Genomic DNA, 18,658 nt, shown 5'->3' on the forward strand with positions numbered 1-18,658 from the left:
TCCACCCGCCTCCTTCTTTAACTTCCAGTTCTCTTCTCCTGTGCTAATCTGCTGTTCTCTTTCAACCCGCATCCTTCTTTAACTCCCTGTTCTTTTCTCCCGTGCTGATCTGCTGCGCTCTTCCACCCCGTCCCCTTCTTCAAATCCCTGTTCTCTTCTCCTAGTGGCGATCTGCTGTTCTCTTCCACCCGCCTCATTTTTTAACCCCCTGTTCTATTCTCCTGTGCTGATCTGCTGCTCTCTACCACCCCACCTCCTTCTTTAACTCCCTGTTCTCTTCTCCTGTCCTGTGCTGATCTGCTGCTCTCTTCCACCCGCCTCCTTCTTTAACTCCCAGTTCTCTTCTCCTGTGCTAATCTGCTGTTCTCTTTCACCCGCCTCTTTCTCTAACTCCCTGTTCGCTTCTCCTGGGCCGATCTGCTGTTCTCTTCCACCCGCATCCTTCTTTAACTCCCTGTTCTCTTCTCCTGTGCTGATCTACTGCTCTCTTTCACCCTGCATCCATCTTTAAGTCCCTGCTTTTTTTCTCCCGGGGCTGATCTGCTGCTCTCTTCCACCCCGCCCCCTTCTCCAACTCCCTGTTCTCTTCTCCTGTGCAGATCTGCTGCTCTCTTCCACATGCATCTTTCTCTAACTGCACACACACATACATACAACCACGCACACACACACATACAACACACACATAACCACACAAACACAACAACCACACCACACACACAATCGCACACACAATCACACAAAAAAACAACCACACACACAAAATCATACCCAACCATACATACAACCACACACACAACCACACATACCACCAAACACAACCACACACACACAACCACACACACACACAACCACACACACACACACAACACACACACATAATCACACACACCAAACACATCTATCTATCGCCATCACTCTATCAATCTTTCTATCGCCCTCACTCTATCAATCTATCTGTCGCCCTCACTCTATCTATCTGTCACACTCAATCTATCTATCTGTCGCCCTCACTTTATCTATCGATCTATCTATCTATCTATCTATCTATCTATCTATCTATCTATCTATCTATCTATCTATCTATCTATCAATCTATCTATCTAGCTATCGCACTTACTCTATCTATCTATCTCCCTCAAATGCTGGAGCAAAATCACCACAGACCAGCTGACCACATCATTGAGCCAGAACCCACCCGTCGACACCCCAGACACCAACGACGCAGCACACAATCTCGCACAGTGGATCACCAACTGCGCTGACGACCTCGCTCCACTGAAGAAACCCCCAGGCAAGACTAGCAACAGAAAAACCTCATGGTTCACAGACGCCCTCAAATTTGCAAAGAAATCATGCTGAACCCTCGAAAAAGCCTGGCGCCACACACGGACATCAGAAAATATGACAGCCCTCAAGAGAGCCACCCGCGAATACCACCAGATGATCCGCACCACCAAAAGGACATTGTTCAAAGAGCGGCTGGACAACAACACCCACACAGCAAGGAACTCTTCAGCATCGTCAAAGAGCTCTTTAACCTCAGCGCCAGCAACAACGACATCACACCGTCACAAGACCTCTGCAACTCCCTCGCCACATTCTTCCACCGCAATATGGCAGATATACACAACAGCTTTGGACCCCAGACTCCGCCTCCAGCCACCAAACCATCGACCCCCACCACCAGCCTCAGCGCATGGACCCCCATCAGCACTGAAGACACCACCCGCGTCATGAACACCACCCACTCCGGCTCCCCCTTAGACCCATGCCCTCATCATATCTTCAACAAAGTCAACACCATCATCGCACCCCACCTCCGGAACGTCATTAACAGCTCCTTCACGTCAGCCACCTTCCCCGGAAGCTGAAAACACGCAAAAATCAACGCCCTCCTGAAGAAACCAACAGTGGACCCCAAAGACCTCAAGAACTTCCGCCCCATCACTCTCCTCCCCTTCCCGGCTAAAGTCATCGAGAAGACCGTCAATAAACAGCTGACTGCATTCCTCGAAGAAAACATCTCGCTTGACCCATCCCAGTCCGGATTTCGAGCAAACCACAGCACCGAGACCACCCTCATCGCAGCCACCGATGACATAAGGACCCTGATGGACAACGGAGAGACAGCCGCTCTCATCCTCCTAGACCTCTCAGCGGCCTTTAATACCGTCTGCCACCGCACCCTAATAACCCGCCTCTACGACGCTGGGATCCAAGGAAAGGCCCTGGACTGGATCACATTGTTCCTCTCCCACAGAACCCAGAGAGTCCGCCTCCCTCCCTTCCGCTCCGAAGCCACCAAGATCATCTGCTGCGTACCCCAGGGCTCCTCACTCAGCCCAACCCTCTTCAATATCTACATGAGCCCCCTCGCCACCATCGCACGCAAACACAACATCAACATCATCTCCTACGCCGATGACACCCAACTGATACTCTCCCTCACCAAAGACCCTTTCACCGTCAGAGCCAACTTCCAGGATGGAATGAAAGATGTCGCAGAATGGATGAAGCACAGCCGTCTGAAGCTCAACTCGGGCAAGACAGAGGTCCTCATCCTCGGACAATCCCCATCCGCCTGGGACGACTCCTGGTGGCCCACGATACTGGGCACTGCACCAACACCCAAATACCACGCACGCAAACGTGTGCTTCATCCTGGACTCCTCCCTCACGATGACCAAGCAAGTCAACACAGTCTCCTCCTCATGTTTTAACACCCTGCGCATGCTCCGAAAGATCTTCCGGTGGATCCCCATCGAAACCAGAAAGACGGTCACCCAGGCCCTCGTCACCAGCCGACTGGACTACGGTAACGCCCTATACGCAGGAACCACAGCCAAACTGCAGAAACGCCTTCTGCGCATACAGAACGCCTCCGCACGCCTCATCCTCTACATCCCTCGCCACAGCCACATATCCGCCCACCTGAGAAACCTGCACTGGCTCCCTGTCAGCAAGAGGATCACATTCAGGCTGCTCACCCACGCACACAAAACGCTCCACAACATGGGCCCCGAATACCTCAACAACCGCCTATCGTTCTACACCCACACCCGCCAGCTCCGCTTCACCAGCCTCGCCCTCGCCACCGTCCCCCGGATTCGCAGAACCACCACCGGAGGAAAATTGTTCTCCTACCTGGCAGGGAAGACATGGAGCTCCCTCCCGCACACCTACGGCTGACCAAGGACCATCTCACCTTCAGGAAACACCTCAAGACCTGGTTATTCGAGCAGTAGCGCCACCCCCCTCCCTTCAGCGCCTTGAGACCCTCACGGGTGAATAGCGCGCTCTACAAATGTACTGTTTGATAGATTGACTCTATCTATCTATCCATCGCCCTCACTCTAGTTATCTATCTATCTATCTTCTATCTATCTATCTATCTATCTATCTATCTATCTATCTATCTATCTATCTATCTAACTATCTATCTCTCTATCTATCTCTCTATCTATCTATCACCCTCAATCTATCTATCTATCTATCTATCTATCTATCTATCTATCTATCTATCTATCTATCTATCTATCTATCTATCTATCTATCTATCTATCTATCTATCTATCTATCTATCTATCTATCTATCTATCTATCTATCTATCTATCTATCTATCTATCTATCTATCTATCTCCCTCACTATATCTATCTATCTATCTATTGCCCTCACTCTATCTATCTATCTATTACCCTCACTCTATCTATCTATCTATCGCCCTCACTCTATCTATCTATCCATCGCCCTCACTCTATCTATCTATCGCACCACCACAGCATCACTCAGGGGCACCACAGCATCACTCAGGGGCACCACAACATCACTCAGGGGCACCACAACATCACTCAGGGGCACCACAACATCACTCAGGAGCACCACAACATCACTATGGGCTATTACAGCTTCACTGAACGCCACAGCATCACTCGTCGCCACCACAACATCACTCAGAGCCACCACAGCATCAATCTGTGTAACTAATCAACAACTGGTTCAAATATGTGCTCTCAATGTTTCAAGCTTTATTACAAATGTAAATATTTTTTTAATATTTCAATTCTGTTCTTGGAAAATACACTGAACATAATCTTCACAAAAGTTATTTACTAAAGTTAAAGCTATTGCCATTATAAATTACAATAAATTTAATTTAACTATTCATTATTTAAAAAAAATAAAAGCCATTGTTATTTGTAATATTAATACTTCTAAGTCATGTAAATACAAAACATGTTGCATTACAAATGCTATAGGTGTCACATTTGCAAAAGTTAAAAGTATTGGCATTTTAAATGACAAAGCTATTAATTTCACTACTTTCAAAACCAACACATAAATAAAAGATTTCTTATTTACAAGACCAATAGCTCAAACTTTCCTAATGCGAGACCTATTGCATTGCAAATGCTTGTTAAATCTAATGTTAGCCAAGTCCTTTTTATATTATTATACAATTGTATGTATAGTGTACGTATTTGCAGGGGTTTTCAGCTAGCCCTCTTTATCCACTGATCTGTTTTGTGTTATTCATATTTGTGGTCTGCCCATCTCTGCATTGTACTGTTAACGCATCGCTTCAGGATACGTCCTCAATAGTCTTTGACACCATAGGACTGCAAAAATACATCAACGAACAGAATGCATGATGCACTATATGCTACGAAATCACTGCATTAAGATTATACACTAGTTTACACTGCATCATGCCATCAGAGCAGCAGAAGCACTCTGGGATATCAAGGCTAGATACAGTGAACAGCCAGGTATGTTCAACCTATACACACAAAACACCTGAACACACAAATATCATTATTTCCAAAAACTCAGTAATATAGGTATTTCTCTAAACAATCCGATGACGTCTCAGCACCCTATGTGTTTTAGATCCAGAATGTATCAAAAAGGAAAGTCAAGTAGTCCAAACAGATCTTCTTAGGTTGGGGTCTGTGTTTAATTTTCACAGTTCACAAGCAGAAAACAGCAGCCGACGCGCGTTTTGCCCACAGGGCTTTCTCAAGGCTGCAAGGAAGATGTTTGTACATGTCCATCAAATAATAATTGGTTTCAATCTAGTTGAAACATTTATATTCGTCTATTAGGCATGCAAAATCCCTTGTGACTCAGAATAATCAACCTAGTTTTTATACATATATCAAACTAGAAGGAGTTATTGTATGTATGCAAAACACCCTTGTGGATCAAGTCTCCCAGAGACCAGCTATTTATGCTGGTGGAAAGACCAAAAGAGTTTGTGAAAATTGGAAAATTATCAAAGTAAAATTCCAAAGATAAGCACATATCTCCAATTTAAATGCAAATTATTATATTTGTTGTGACTTAGTGTGTAGTATTTAAACATTGTGAACCATGCCCATCACCAGGTGCAAGTAACGCGCACCTATTATTGTGATGTTTCTCACCTTGTTGCTAATTGCTCCAAAAGTCTGTGATTGTAAGTATTCTCTAAGGTGCACTTCTCTGTGGCGGATGGATAGTATCCCGGATGTTTGACAGCACATTTTCAGGTTAATATTGTAAGTTTGCGCTCCTATTATCATTCTGTAAAAGTGATGCCATCATAAGTATATACAAAGGCTAATCATACTAAAAAAACGATTCCAGCTATAAGCCCTAATCCGCTTTTATGCAATGAGTCATATTTTACTGCCATTGTGATAATAGTACTATTCACCAATGATAGCCCATTTATTTGGGGATATGTAGCTCTATTGCATACTGGGGGCCTAAAAACCATCATGTATAGGTAACATGGCGTATTTGTATATAAGAGTAATCCACATCTTAGGGGGCTATTGTGGGAAAAGCATCAGGTGTATCACATACTCAATGTATTAACATGAACTCTGAAAACAATTATTCTAAGTTGAGTTAAGTTTATTTAAAAAAGTTTATTTAATACTTTTGATTAAAAATAGCCTTACCATCATTGTGATGATTGTGGCCCCAATATATAAAATCTTGTCCTCTTCAAAGTTTAACATCCAGTCTTAGGATCCAAGTCCATCCTTTATAGAATAATCTTGTCCATTTGAATCTTGATACATCCCAAAGTATGCTAACATAGATACGAAGAGATTGCAAGAAAAGAGATTGTAAGAATAAAATGTTTGCGGCCGCGTTACTCAAAATTAGATGTATTAACACCAGTTTTTGTACTGAGCCGGTCTAATCACAGTGAGATGGAGCATTCACTCCCCGTTGTAAGCCGATAAAGTTTGTATGTTTGTCCGCCAAAATGTGGTTCATAACCGACTATTTTAGCAAGAAGCGGGGTTATGTATTAGAAACACTCATTAAGAAATAATCGTTTGAGTCAGTAGTCACCCAAGAGCCATTCTAATCACAGCGAGACGTAGTTATCAACCCCCTCCGTTGTAAGCCGATAAAGTTTGTATATTTATTCGGCAACATGCAGTTCTTAACTAACTGTTTTAGCAAAAAACGGGGTTGTGTATTCGAATCACCCTTTAAAAAATAACTATTTTAGTCAGTAATCACCCAAGAGCCTCACCTCTTTTCCTCATGAAAGCGCTAAATGTGGGGCCCACTCATACTCCTTTCTCGTGCACGGTGCCGGATTCAAAATCCCGCATCTGATAAGCAACGCCAGGAACGCAAATAGTATCATAGACACAGAAAGAGGGCTGGCCTGCTCGGATCGTATCGTTGTTACCAAACTCACAGTCGCCATTATTGAACATAGCGAGTCTATACTTTTGTCTAAGTCGAAAGCCCTCGGTTTCATAACACGGACCAAGTTAGTCATTGATATGTATCGCCGATAGTAATTGCGATCAATTTTGTCAGTTTTCTTAGTACTCCGTAAATTGCAGGACCAATATTTTCGGTCTCAATTTTTTTTCTCCAAATAATGTTCAAAGTCCTATCCAACTTAAATGTAAATAGAAACCACAGCAATATTTCATAGAGATTATGTCATCAATGCAATCTCTTTCATCATGAAGCATGCCAATGTGGGTGTTCGAGTATTCCCCCAACATAAAAGAAGGACACCAGAAGTCTTGTGTCCACCATTACAATCTAAATGAGAGAGACAGAAGTATTTTTCTTGAACATAATAAAGAGAGAGAGAATCAAAATTCATCATTTTCAGAAACACCTTTGTGTTATTATTGTACATGGTAAAGTTATAAGTCACCATATGATTCATTAATTAGTTTCATTCATTTAAAACATTGGTCCTCATGGTGCACATCAAAGATAGAAAAACCCGATCTATTCTTGCATGTGTGTACTTGCATTGACATTATATATTGTGTACAGTCAGCATTACCCAATTACACATATCATCATAGATACATTGCTGTACATGAATCTAGCAGTAACATATTTGCTTGTGGATGTCTACCATTCAGAGGAATTCATGAAGATCTTTGACAATGTTGATCCCACATTCAACCGCACGGAGCTTGATAATCCATAGGCTTTCTGTCTTGCGTAAGCAAGATAATTTATCACCACCTCTTGGACCCATGCTTACATTCTCAATACCATGAAAACCAAGTTTATGTAAGTCATTTGCATTATGTGTGTTGTTGAAATGTACTGCCAGTGGGTATTGTGTGTTGTTATTCTTGATGGCATGTATATGCTCCTGAATTCTATCCTTTAGGGATCTGATGGTGCTCCCTATGTATATTTTGCCACATACACACACAATACAGTAAACCACAAACTTCGTATTGCAGTTTATAAAACTGTTTATACTGTATGTCCTTTCTGTATTGTATCTAAACTCAGTCTTTTTGTGTAACCCAAAGCAACATATACTGCAATTTCCACAACAATAGAAACCTTTCTGTGTGCACCATAGCCAATTCTCATTCCATAAAGGTGGTACAAAGCTTGGGCACAGATATTGCCTAAGTGTTTTTCCTCTAGCATGTGTGATACCAGGATTATTTCCTACTAGTGTTTTAAGATCTGTGTCATGTGTAAGTAAATGTCAATGTTTCTTCAATATCTTATAGACATCAGTACTTGCACTAGAGTAGGGTGCAATAAAGTTCAACTTCCTGAATTTCTTACTTTTTTTGCCATTTTTGTTCATCAACAGGGTAGACCTTTTGATTCGATTCACCTTATTTCTAGCTTGTTTGATAATGGCAGAGGAATAACCTCTCTGTGCAAATCTACGTTGCACATTATCTAATTCCCCATTTAGAGCAGATTCCACACTACAATTCCGTTTGATACGCAGCATCTCACGAATGGTATTGCGTTTATTTGTGATGATGGATGTGCACTCTTTGCGTGCAGAGTGGCATTGCACGCCGTTTTCTTTCTGTATGGTATAGTCATTAGTCTGTCCTTATCCACAGTGATTGTAATATCCAGAAAATGTATTTGTCTAGTACTTGACACCATGGTGAATGATAGGTTAAAATCATTAACAAATGTGCAGAATGTGAGCAATTAATGTTTTGTCCTGCCCAAAAGAGCAGGACATCATCAATGTATCGCCCATAATATAGAATGTGTTGTAATAGATGTTCCGGGCAATTACGCCAAACATGTACCAGCTCAAACAGTCCCATATAAAGGTTTGCGTACGATGGGGAAAATTTCGCCCCCATCGCCACACCCCTTTTTTGGCGATACCTCTGGCCATTGTGTAAGAAGATATTGTTATCCAGGACCAAATTAATTCAATCCAGCAACATTTGTGTGAGTTCATAACATTCTATTGAACGACTGTCCAGAAAGTGTTCTATCGCATTGAGACCCATCTCTCCAGGTATACATGCATATAATGAACACACGTCCATTGTGACCAATAGGTGACCTTCTGTCCATTCCACGTCAGATACCTTACTCAAAACATCTCGGGTGTCCTTTATGTAAGACGGCAGATTTACCACATGTGGTTGTAAATACATATCGATATATTCTGATATTTGTTCTGTTGGTGAATTGATCCCGGAAATAATTGGTCTTCCAGGCTGAAACCTGCTCTGCTTATGTACTTTGGGAAGCACATATATACATGGATTTGTCGGAGTGTCATTAAAAAGATATCTGAATTCTGTCTCTGAAATTAGTCCTTTACCTCTCCAGTATTTTAGACGTGTCTCAATTAATGTAACTATTGATCTTATTGGGTTACTAGGTAATAACGCATAGGTGGTTTCATCAGCTAATTGTCTATCTATCTTGCTGATATAGTCCACCTTGTTCATAAGTATGGTATGTTCAACCTGGTCAGCTCAGATGCAAGCTCCTAGTGCAATTTGGGTGCATTGTTGTGTCTCGCACTATTCAAATTTCACACCATGTGCGGGCACCATCGTGATCCTCTACAGACATAAGTCTCCATATAAAGAAACTCTGCCGCAGCTGGATAGCTAGCACCAGAGAACATCACAAGTGTATGTTGCACAAGCAACTGGTGCATTGAAAGGAAACTGTAGTTGCGGGAATGGAAACTCAAATTAATTCAGTTGTATTGCATTATACCTTCATTTATATCCCCCGATAAACCATGGACAACACCTTAGGATCTGCTTCATATGTTAATTTTCATGCAGACCTCGATGTGTCACATCTTGTCCCTGCCCGAGGGCCAGCAGATGTTCAGCGTCAGCTGGGGCACAAACTTCTTTTGTAACTCCACCGGGAAGCTGAAATTAAGCAGCAGCCAGATAGGAGGGGCCGATAAAACGTCCTGGAGGATATGTCCCAATGTTGGGGAGGCTTCCCGTATCCACTGCCGTCACCGCCTTTTGTAGTTCAATTCAATCCCACATACACTCCCACATATACTCATACCCGGACATAAATCAATCATCTTTCCAAGCAAGTTGCTTACTCTCTGGCAGCAGGCACCAGTAGCTTCTAGCAATCATCACCAACATAATCGTCAAGTGGTATTCCCAAGAAATACAAACTAAAGCTATCATTTTTAATATAATGACAGCTTTTTATTACCAAGATAAACATTTAAAATAGAATTAAAAAACTGTACTTACCAACAAGCACAAAGTGATCTCACTTTTGCGGGAAATCTATCACAGTCAAAAGCCACATAGGCACATAGACTTGCAGGTTTCCATTTCCGCCCCATCCTCCGCCCACTTTTTTCCCATTGGATGAAAGATTCAATCTCTAATTTGATTAGCTTTACTTATACCCACCAATCTAAACATTTCACAGTTTCTACCTATCACGTGCTTCGATTCCGGCATTGCTCGTATCGATTGGTGGAACCAGTAACTAATGCTCCTGACATTTTAGCGATAAAAGAGGAACTAAGGAGAAAACACCTCCCCCCGTACTTAGCTAAATTTATTGGCGAAGGCACTGTGAAGAAAAGCATGATGAAGACATCGTTACATAAGTAATTATAGGTACAGTAAAAAACACAAAGGGAACGTGGACAACGGGAAGAGGGCGGGAGCATGGAGAACAAGGACAACGGGAGTGGGCTGCAACAAAGTAAATCCCAACAATAAAATAAGAAAATAGTACATGTGCCGTGTAGCAACAAAGTAAAGGGGCCAGTAGCCATGGAAGGATACAAATTGCGGCGTGGGTGCACTAAGGAGGGACTAACAAGCCTCCTAAGGAATCAGACGCCAGCATTTATGAAGGGCAAAGACACAAGCCAATGAAAAATGTGGTTGGGTCTTCTCCTCCATACTCTACCTACAACAGATCGCCAGATCAGCACTTGCGCGCTGGCTCAGGCTTGGCCTAAAAAACAGGCATTGACAAAGCCAAAAGTCCAAAAAAGCCAATGTCATACCTACTGGCTCTGCCAAAGTCTGCTTCGCGTTGGTATTTGGCATATTTATAATTTAATTTACAAAGCTACATATACCAGAATGCAAAGTAAAACCAAGACTGGATGTATGAACACCTTATGGCAGTTTCTGATCTCTATTACTGCCATCATGTTGCATCTACCTTCTTCCTTCTGTTTCCTTCCTCTTCTCTGTCCTTTGACTTGGTTCAGTTGCCCTCACCTTTGTCCATTCCTCTGCATCTCTGTCAATCTTACCTTTACCCCTGCATTGCAACTCCGTCTTCTGCCCTTTTGCCCAAGATGGCCTGTCTGCCTCCACTCTTCCTCCACCTGCTTTTATCTCCTTACTCCCTTAACACCTCTCAGCCTGCAGAGAATAAAGATGTGCTGCTAATAAATTGTAACACACATTTCACGTGATGCCTATTTTATATTACTTTGGTGGGAACAGCTTGTTGTAATTCAGCAGCAATCCGAGATGTTACTAACGAAGGGGGAGGGTTATATGATTTGAGAAACTCCTGGTAAGCAGAAAACCTTCTGACCTTTTAATGTAAGATGAATTTTTGCCGACATTAAATCACCAAAGTTTACACCCCCACTGCTAAGGTGGTGGATCTACGGTTATTGAAGTGTCTGAGTTTGTAGGCTGAATTTGTCGTTGTCTAATATGTCTCATTCTTTCTTAGTTTGACAAATCAATCTCCACAACTCAGCACTTCTTGCAGCACCAGGTCACCAAGACAGACTCCGTCTCCTCTGTAAGTAAGATCATTTTTTTCTGCCTTTAACCTTAACCAAACAGAAGACCTTTGACAATTCAGTCATTGAACCCCAAACTCAATCAATCAATCAGGTTTCTTGTAAAGCACGACTACTCACCCACTAACGTTTCAAGACACTGCAAACTAACCCAAAAATTCAAAATGCTCTGGTCTAACCACTGTTTGGATTCCAGAGTAGCGCGTGACTCGTCATGTAGCGATTTAATGCCTTGTCAGGAGTAGGACTTGTATATACCTGTAATTGCAATACAATTCAATGGTAAACTGCAGTATGTATTGAGGCACAACCTTTCCCTGCTTGAGATTCTATGCTTCACCCTCTCTTAGGGTTATGCTAAGCTGGGTATAATATTAAGGGGCATATTATCAAGAGTGGTGTTAGAATTATTGCCGGTTTGGCGGCAGAAAACTGCAGCTAAAGCTGCGATAATGGGCTTGATAATATGCCCTGGAGAATTCCAATAGAAGCCCATGTTCACTCCAGAACAAGGACTTCTATTGGAATTCTCAAGGGCATATTATCAAGCCCATTATCGCCGCTTTAGCTGTAGTTTTCTGCCGCTAAACCGGCGATCATTTTTAACGCCGTTCTTAATAATATGCCCCCAAGTGCTTTATCACCAAAAATATATCCTGGTGCTAAAATAGATTAGCTGGGTGGTGTAATTGCTGATGTTCCCAACAAAAGATAGAGTTTTCTTTAGCAGAAATGTTGGAGAATTCAGTTTTTTTAGCAAATGTTTGAAATATGTAGGTTATTCTGGATAAGAAAAAAAATATGGCATCCACACAGTACAAACAATTCACATCTTCCTTGTGTATAGCTTCCGGACAAACCTCTAGCATTGGTAAGTTTCCCTAGGTGCTGGAGGGCCCCTGACCCAAATATCCGAGCAATCCAGATCCCAAAAAATGAACCTAACTCCCAATGTCTATGTTGTATTTTGGGGCAGTTCCTTTCCCACATCACATGCCCACTGACACTTGCTTTGTACCATTTTAATTTCAAAACATGTGTGAGATGGTATGACATTTGCTACTATCTATTCAATTTACCTATATGTTTGTGTTTATATTATAACTTGGGATCAACCAAAACAGTTTTTCAAAAAACTTCCTGAGAAATACTTTAAATGATGGAAAACCCAGAATGCGGAGTGATTAAAATGACACTCTAGCCCTAATCTCAGCTTCATTTGATTGAATATAATACTGTGCATTGGCTCCCCCCCAATTAGGGCAGAGGAGCATCGCCCCCTGCTGCCAGTGCAGCAAAAGTGAAAAATGAAACGATAATAAAATGAATTACAGATTTATTTTTCACTGCTCACAGCCAAAGCAGTGTTTAGGGGTGGAGCATTGCTGCTCTCTGGCAGCAGGAGAGTGGTTCTCACTCTACCCGTTTACACTGCGCAAGCCACTTTGGCCGTCTGTCTTTTGACGGCCAGCCTGACATGCGCAGTGTAAACCTCTCCACCTAGCTCTCTCAGACAGCTCAGCGGAGAACAGGCACAGACTTCCTGTGCCCACTGTAGCGTCGAGGAAGCCCACTCCAACCAATTCTGGTGCTGCTCTCATGCTGCTCATCTGCAGCATGAGTGCAGCGTTGGGATTTGCAGTAGGGGGTTGCCTGAGTCTCCTTGAGGTGCCTTATATATCTCACTGACGCCAGAAGAACGAAGAAAGAAGGGCGAAACACAGGCAAGTATGTTTTATTTTATTTTTTATTTTATTTTTGCCCCCCACTGGTTTTGTCTCTCAGTCTCCCTGATATCTCCCCAGCATTGAGGGTCACCAGCGCCACTGATACTGCGTGAATCACCTTTGAGCACTGAGCCCCTGTCACCTTTCTGCACTTTAGTCTGATAACCATAACCAAGGCCTAAACTATGCATTACATTCTAACAACTGTTATATCAGAAGAACTGTTACTTTAATTGCATCAATTTGTAATTCCTATTAACGTATATCCCTGGAGAACCACTGTTTTTTATTATTTCAATTACTCCGGGTTCCTTCTCGGTTTGTCTCAGGGTTACTCTTGTTTGACCGAATGTATAAGAAAAAATGCAATCATCGCCTGGCTCCTATGTAGGGCACACTAATTATTCGTGATAAGGAGAATCAGACACTTTTCAGCTCTTGCTGCTGTGACTGGGCAAAGCAATACAGTTCTTAGTGTGCCCTCTCTTTCCTAAATTGAAGATTGTTTGGGGTTAAGGTTATCACAAACACTGAGACAGAAAAGAGCACTCCAAAGGTTATTGGAACCCACCATCGGCTGACAGATGCAACAGGTCGAGAAGAAAGATAAATACACGCAAGTAGGCTGGGGCAAGATACACTAGTAAATATTTCTTTAAAAAAAACACGTGTACAGTCACGCTACAGATTGGTTTCAGTACACTGAAGCCTAAAGGTCTGTGTGCTAGCTGGCTGCACCTGAAGTATGCCTGGTTCCACATAATTAATGCTTCAGAAATGGTCGAAAACGGATGGTATTCATTTCATTGATAGGATGGAAGCCTCGCCTCAACGCAGAGAAGCATATCTGTCTCCAGGGACTCTATTGGCTAGTAGGGTGTACCTCTCTGCCTGTGTTGGAGGGCCTGCATTTAACTGGCGGACTGGCGGAGGGCTTCTCGATATCTACAGCTCTTCTGATGTGTCTTGTTCTTTTCTTTTCTCCTGGCCGTAACTCCCTCTTGTTCCTTCCTCTGCCTCATTCTCTTTTCTTTGTGTCTCTTCTCGTGACCCCTGCATGCCCTTCCTTCCTAATGACTCCTCATTTGTCCCAACTGGGGCTGTGGTTGTAAGTTTTGCTTGGAAACAAAAGGCTGTCTACATGGAAGGCTTCCTCGTCTTCAATACATTCCTCGTTTGGTTTCTATCTCAAATGAAGATCCATTGACAAGAGAGTCTTCATTTTAGCTCTTTATTTGTCTATGTTATTGAAAGGAAGGTAGGAATTCTAATGTGTGCTTCGCACCCTAAAGTAGATGTCCATGCAAATTGCGGAACAAAAATCCAAGCAACGGGAAAAACCTTTAGGGAAACCTATAAGTCTATTACAGGAACTATGAAGTCACACGATGATCCAATATGGAGGTTAAAAGGTCATCTTTTTTTCACAATTTCCATGTTTCTTAAATCGTTCTATCCTGTTGTGTCTGACGCATCTCGTTCATGAGGAAATTCTTCAGGGCTTGTTTGTTCATTGTTTTGCTTTGTTAACAGGAAAAAAGGTAACACTCATACAATATTACTGGCACATAATGTTCTCCTTTCAAAAGCAGTCAGTTGAAAACACCAAGTCCAGGATCCTCCCTCCGCAGTGCCTGCAACACAGAAAAGTTATAAATAATAAGACTTGAAAAAGTGTTTAATGTACTAAATGCGTTGAATACATCAAAGGGTTAAATCATGCTTAGCTATAAACATTTAAGGAATATGAAGAATGTTGTCAAATACAAATGACCATTTTACCTCCATATTGGATCATTGTGTGACCTAATAGTCCCTGTAATAGATTGATATCTTCCCCAAGGGTTTTTCTCTTTGGTTGGACTTTTGTTTCAGACCTTGCCTGGACATCTACTATAGAGTACTGAGACACACATTAATAACTTTGTTAGAGATCATTTTTGCTTATCTGAGAGATGGTAGTGGTAGATCCTCGGCACTCGTGCACCCTAAGGAATTGTAAACGGTTGTATTATTACTTAAAATGCCTATATGATAAGTGTGGCTATATGTTAGTGATCCAGCGGAAGGCCAGGGATTAACACTTCAGAGTCAACAATAAATTCAAATTGGGCCCATATATACATTCAAGTGTCCTGGCTGTTCCGCTGGGGGTCAAGTTTTATATTCACTTTGATCTTGATTAGTCAATTCCTAACTAATCTTCACAGATCAACACTCTTCCTTTGGTCAATAACCCGTTAGTGGCGTAGTTGATGGTGATATTAACAAATTAACTAATGATAACTTACAATTTTCAATAAAATGAGAACGGACTCTGGGTAAGACTCATTACATTTTATCAAATAACTCAGTCAACATGAACGCTCATTTGTACAGATTCACAGTGCAAGTTCCATCAACTTTCACGGGAGAGAAAAGTTTCATCTATCAAATACATTCGATTCACAGACACATTCAACAATTCAATGCATTAGGAGTGTATAGATAAAGAGACAAAAGGCAGAATAACTCACACATTTGCAAAGGATATGAAAATATAAGACAGAATAATAATTACCAACTGGTGAAACGGGAAACCCAACCCTCTGGCCAAAGGACTGGTAGAGGTCTCCTGATTAAGAATAATGAGACAAAGAATATAGGACCGTATCAGGATAGGGTAATACTTAATAAAACTTCTCTAAAACCCTGAGGCACCGGAGCGCAATCCTCTCTTACTCTCTCACTCTCTACTCGATATTCTTCCGAAATCTTCAATCTAATCAGGCTGTTTTTCTGGGATGAATCTTCCCAGTTTGTTCTTCTTTGCAGCAGTAGCTCTCACCCACACCTCACTCAGCATCGAAGTCACACCCTTTCAACTTAAGTCACTCTAGTTATACTCTAACTTCTGCATGTCCCACCCTCAAAAGTTGCGAATCTTGGTAAATATAAAATATGATTGGTTGATAGTAGAGGAGTTCACATCATACTATGCTGACACAGCAATTTATTAAGACTCTTTTGCTTGGTAAACCCTTCCATTTTAGCTCATTCTTTCTTTACCATACACAATTTCTAACTAATTAACATTTTATTCAAGCTCCATCGACAAATATCACGCATTCCCATGTTCGCACAGCTACTGTCCTTGATCTTTGGCAGTTGTTTAGCTTTCCAGGCACTAGGTCACATTCCGTCTCTTTCCGGACATGCGCAGTACAATCTTTCTTCCAGTGCCATTTTCTTTCATTTTCAAGGTATACTGGCTCAAATATACGCAATTAATAAAAGAATCATAAACAGATAATAATTTCTGAAATATGTGATTATCACTGTTCACTGTAGTGTCTGACCTTAAGGTACTCAGGCAGACACCGTGAATGTTATCATGGACCTTCTTTATTGCTGCGTCCTTCTTTTCCTATCCCAGCGGCTAACTGACTAGCTGCCCCTTGGGCTCCCAGCTCCTCCCTTTCCGCCCGCCCTCGTCCCTTATGAGGGCTGGTCCTAGTGCCTGACCAGTTTGGTCACTGGGCACTCCCACTGCTGCACCCACATCATTACATCTCCCCCCTCTGTGAATAAATGAAAAACAAAAAACAAAAAAATGGACACCACAGCAAACAGCAAATTGTTCTTTCTTTAGAATTGTTCAATGAAGCGATACGGTTTCGTGATCACACGCCTGGGGCGTGGCTGGAAGTTGGCATTGTCACTCTCGCTCTCATCGGCAGTCTCTGTCGGTAACTGACTGTCAGTTGGCAGTGTCTCTGGGTCTCTTGGCTCCAGTTTCGGTTCAGTCAGTAGCTCTTTGACCTTTAGTTCGCACTTTTTGAAGTACGTCACGTTCCTGGTAAGTCTCTTCCCGTCGGCTTCTGCAGTGATCATAGTTCCTTTTTGTTGTATTACTTGAAGTGGAACCTCATGATATTGGCAATCAGTCTTTCTGTGCTGCTCTTGTCGTGCCAGCACCCAGTCTCCTTCTTGGATTTGAGAGGTCGTGGCATGGCGCCGTTCATCAGCGTAGTCTTTCATTCTTTCCTTCTTCATCTTGTCTCTGGCCGCGATCTCCTCGTGATCAGAGTCAGAGTCCAGTTCATGCGCTGCCATGCTCATCATTGGTATCCTGGTGCGCACTGGACGTCCTAGCATGAGAGTGGCAGGACATTTGCCTGTGGTGGAATGAGGCGTGTTTCGGTATGCCCGCAACACCTCGTTGAGTGCTGTCTGAAGGCTCTTTCCGGTGAGTTCCGCTTGCTGGATGGTCTTTTTGATCGTGGCCATGAAGCTTTCGATCATTCCGTTGGCTTGTGGCCATAGTGGTGTGATCTTGTGGTGTGTGAAGTTGAGGTGCTGGGCAAACTCAGCAAAGTCATGGCTGTTAAAGGGGGGTCCATTGTCTGACTTCACCACTAGGGGAATGCCCCATGCGGCAAAGACCTCATCTAGGATCGGTATGACACACGATGCTCTTGTGGAAGTACACAGTTGTGCGATGGGGAATCTGGAATACTCATCCATGATGGCCAGGACGTATTGGCCCGATTTGATTGACCCAAAGAAGTCAACGGCAATGTGTTGCCAGACACCCTCCGGTAGTGGAGACATTTGAAGGGGTGCAGGGGGGTCCGGACGACTCACTAGTTGGCATTGCGTACAGTCCTTCAAGGTCGTGTCCACCATCAGGTCTAGTGTTGGGAACCAGAGTCTTTCAAGGAGTGCTCTTTTTGTGGCCACTATGCCCCGGTGTCCCTCATGCGCTAGGTTGATGACCCCTTGTCTGAGTTGTCGTGGGATTACTATTCTGGTGTCCCGTAAGATGAGGCCATTCGCTGCTATCGACAGTTCATCATTGATCTGTTTAAATGCCGCCATTTCTTGGTTGTTTTGTCCATTGCTTGGTGTTTGTCTCCAGCTGTTAGTTTAGATCAGCCGTTTCACCTCTTGCAGGGTGGTATCCGTTTGCGTCGCTTCGCAGATGGCTTCGAGTGGAACAGCTGGAGGTCTCGCTTGGTTCACCACTAAGTGAATGTATTCATCAGCGTTTGATTGTTCTGATTTGTCTGATCTGAGGGGGTGTCGGGACATGTAGTCTGCAGGGTTTGCATCTTTTCCTGGCTTGTGAATTATGGTATAGGTGTAATCTTGGAGCCTTAAGCCCCATCGCTCTATTCTCGGTGGCATTTTTGCTCGTGGGTTTCCGAATATTGTGATCAGAGCTTGATGGTCGGTTATCAGTGTGAAGTGTTTTCCAAAAATGAAAATGTGGAAGTGTTCACACGCCCAGACGACAGCCAAGCTTTCTTTTTCTGGCTGTGAGTATGCCCTTTCTGTGTCCGTCAGACTTCTGCTGGCATATGCTACTATGTGCTGTTGGTCTCCTTCTCTAT

The 18,658-nt window shown here is 42.9% G+C and overlaps 1 long non-coding RNA gene across 1 annotated transcript in view; it reads left to right on the forward strand.

Moving 5' to 3' along the window:
* The window catches only part of LOC147732453 (uncharacterized), a 126,407-nt gene that overhangs the window by 83,224 nt on the left and 24,525 nt on the right, over nt 1–18,658 (forward strand). Inside the window, exon 2 of the long non-coding RNA XR_015308662.1 lies at nt 11,484–11,555. This is a non-coding gene — a long non-coding RNA (uncharacterized LOC147732453). The remainder of the gene's footprint in view (nt 1–11,483; nt 11,556–18,658) is intronic.

Source organism: Lissotriton vulgaris, chromosome 2_1 (genome assembly GCF_964263255.1).
Source record: "Lissotriton vulgaris chromosome 2_1, aLisVul1.2, whole genome shotgun sequence".
Taxonomy (NCBI): Eukaryota; Metazoa; Chordata; class Amphibia; order Caudata; family Salamandridae; genus Lissotriton; species Lissotriton vulgaris.